The sequence below is a fragment of the Pollachius pollachius genome, assembly GCF_949987615.1.
Source record: "Pollachius pollachius genome assembly, chromosome: 13".
Taxonomy (NCBI): Eukaryota; Metazoa; Chordata; class Actinopteri; order Gadiformes; family Gadidae; genus Pollachius; species Pollachius pollachius.
The window spans coordinates 2,271,431-2,274,598 of NC_136946.1; the positions used below are offsets into that span (position 1 = coordinate 2,271,431).

The following is a 3,168-nucleotide window of genomic DNA, read 5'->3' on the forward strand; positions in this document are numbered from 1 at the left end:
CTCTCTCTCTCCCCTTTCTCTCTCTCTCCCCCCCTCCCCCCCCCTCTCTCTCTCTCTCTCTTTCTCTCCCCCCCCCCCTCTCTCTCTCTCTCTCTCTCTCTCTCTCTCTCTCTCCCCCCCTCTCCCCAGAGCGTCCGCGGGTGTCTCTGCTCCAGAGGAGCCCCTCCTCCCCAGTGGTGTGCCATGCTACAGGCTTCTTCCCTGACAGGGTGGTGGTGTTCTGGAGGAGAGACGGCCAGGAGCTCTATGAGCAGGTGGACCCCGGGGAGGTCCTCCCCAACCACGACGGGACCTTCCAGGTCAGCGTGGACCTCAACCTCAAGGCCGTCCCACAGGAGGACTGGGGAGGTACGAGTGTGTGGTCCAGCTGAAAGGCATCAAGGACATCTCCACCCCCCTGGACCCCGCCCTCATCAGGACCAACGGGGGTAAGACTGGTGTTGGAGGGGATGGAGGTGGGGAACACATGTCTCACCACCTCCACCTGACCTCATCACAACCACTGCCAGGTCTACCTGGACACTGCTGAAGCTACTGGGTGAACACACAGCTCTCAGGAGTAGTTTACTGCAGCAGAACAGGGTGGATTGTGGGTAAATGAGTTCTATGAATAGGGCTAGGCTCAGATCAGTCCCAGAGTGACCCTGAGCTCCAGAACAGATTCTATAGGAATAGTTACCCTGACGTTGTGTTAGTCGTGTGTGTAGCATCACGTGACCCTAGACATGTGGTTCAATGATGGAGGGATGGATGGGGGAGGGTCTCTGTCCATCATCTATTATTACACACCTGATTTTATTTTCTGTATTTACCTTCAAGGCAAGAGTGGCATCACCATCCCCATCATCATTGGGGTCGTTGTTCTCCTCCTCGTTGTTGCTGCTGCTGTTGGAGTCCTTTTGTACAAGAAGAGGAACGGTGAGTGGATCAAACTCTCCAGGAGGACAGACACCTGATCTCCACCTGGTCCTACTTCCTGTCCCCCTCCTAGAATCTGATTGGTTGTCTTCTCACACTAGTGGTCTGGTGGTAGAAACCTCTCTACCTCTGAATGATTAACCTCCTCCAATGTCCACAGTGACGGTGTGGCATTAAGAATATGAAAGTATAATAACATCAGGATATTCACCACTGTAACAACACTAAACATTTCTCTTGATCCTTAGATTCAGACAAGCGTCACAAACCAGTTGGTGATTAAAATGTGTTTTTATTGCAGTTCTGCTGTGGACTATACAGCTTTGTAGATCTGGAAACATCTAGCTCACTGGACTATACAGCTCTATAGATCTACATACATCTAGCTCACTGGACTATACAGCTCTATAGATCTACATACATCTAGCTCACTGGACTATACGTTTCTCGTTAATAAGTGTGCCTTAAGCAACAATATAATAAAAATTAAGCTGAATTATGACACAGCGACCAAAAACATTTCCAGAAGACCTGGAATTGTACTATTTCCATATAGTCCACAATCATGCATCAACATTTTAAATGTTTTTTGGGTTGTTATATTTGCAACATGGGCTTACAAATTATAATTACATATGTCCCATCTTAAAACACCATTTTCAGAAACTCATTCAAAAACATATTTGCACTGTGAGAAATGTAAAAAACGAGAATATATGAGAATGTTGGAACCATCCACATCAATATCTTTAAGACATGTACAGCTTTGCAAAACCATGTGAAGGCGATGCATACAGGCCACTTGGAACAATATTTTAAATATTTTCTTCTCTATTACTCACAACATATCTTTAAAAACTATTAATTGATCCCATTTCAGAACACTGCTTTCTGTAACTGATTTAAACATATTTGCACTGGGAGGAAATGCCCAACACAGAATAAAGTGCAAATAAAAAATGGTAGCAATGATTATGCTGCCCCGTGCCAGTGGTGGCACGTGTGCCTAGGGTTGCCGACCCCTGATCTAGATACATCTAGCTCACTGGACTATATAGCTCTATAGATCTAGATACATCTAGCTCACTGGACTATACAGCTATATAGATCTAGATACATCTAGCTCACTGGACTATACAGCTCTATAGATCTAGATACATCTAGCTCACTGGACTATACAGCTCTCCTCTGTAGATCTAGATACATCTAGCTCACTGGACTATACAGCGCTATACATCTAGATCCATCTAGCTCACTGGACTATACAGCTCTATAGATCTAAATACATCTAGCTCATGACTTCACCTCCTCCCGTTCTGCTACTTCCCAGCTTCTGACACCAGCTCTGAGAACACTGAGGGGCAGAATCCGACTCCTGAGGCCCGACCCCTGACCACAGTCAGTACTTTACCACTTCACAATACGTGTTAAGTCTCATGATCCCACCTCATCAGTGCAACCACCTTCACCTGTGTTCCCTCACCTTATTTAAACCCACTCCTTCCACTCAGTCTCTGTAAGATTGTCCTTAGCAGCATGCAAAGCTCTCTAGTACTATTTCCCGGATTGCTTCCTTGGCTTCGACCCTGCTTGTCCCTGACCCGTCCTCGTCGTTCCTACCCTGGTACCCTGAACAGCCTTCTGTCCCTGACCCCTCTGCCTGCTCGCCCCTTGTCGGTCTCCAGTTACCTTGGATTCCCTGTTTGGACAATAAACTGTTGAACTGTTCCAACGCTGGTCTTGGTCTGTGCTGTTCTTGGGTCCAACCTCACGCCCCATTACATTCAGAGTCATATGTTAAAAGTTATATTTTATCAGCAGCCTACTTTATCACAGTAATAGTAATACTTTAACACAGTGGCGATTTTAGCCTGAAATTTCTGGTGGGGCAAATTTATATGACGTCATATTACGTCACAAAAATAGAGGTAGCTGATTCAAAGACCAACAGCAGCAGCCCCGTTAGCTCCTTCATATCGATGTATTCAGAAGAACAGTTTGACGAGATTATCCACAGAGACGTGACTCCGACTCCAGCAGCAGACGGACTGACCAGGAAACCTGCGGACAAGAGACGGATCACGAGGGAGGGGCCGGACTGGACCAATAGGAATTCAATACGGCTGCGACGTCATTGGTTTTCAGGAGAACTTCAAAGTGAAACTAACTAAACACACACCCACCCACACACAGACACACACACACACACACACACACACACACCAAACACACAGACACAGACACACACAC

At 46.6% G+C, this 3,168-nt stretch overlaps 1 pseudogene across 1 annotated transcript in view; it reads left to right on the plus strand.

The window, feature by feature from the left end:
• The window catches only part of LOC307084814 (BOLA class I histocompatibility antigen, alpha chain BL3-7-like), a 15,765-nt pseudogene extending 13,119 nt beyond the window's left edge, over window positions 1-2,646 (plus strand). Inside the window, exons 3-5 of the transcript XR_013812817.1 lie at window positions 130-428; window positions 820-918; window positions 2,249-2,646. The product of XR_013812817.1 is annotated as a BOLA class I histocompatibility antigen, alpha chain BL3-7-like (transcript). The remainder of the gene's footprint in view (window positions 1-129; window positions 429-819; window positions 919-2,248) is intronic.
• The last annotated feature ends 522 nt before the right edge of the window (window positions 2,647-3,168 follow it).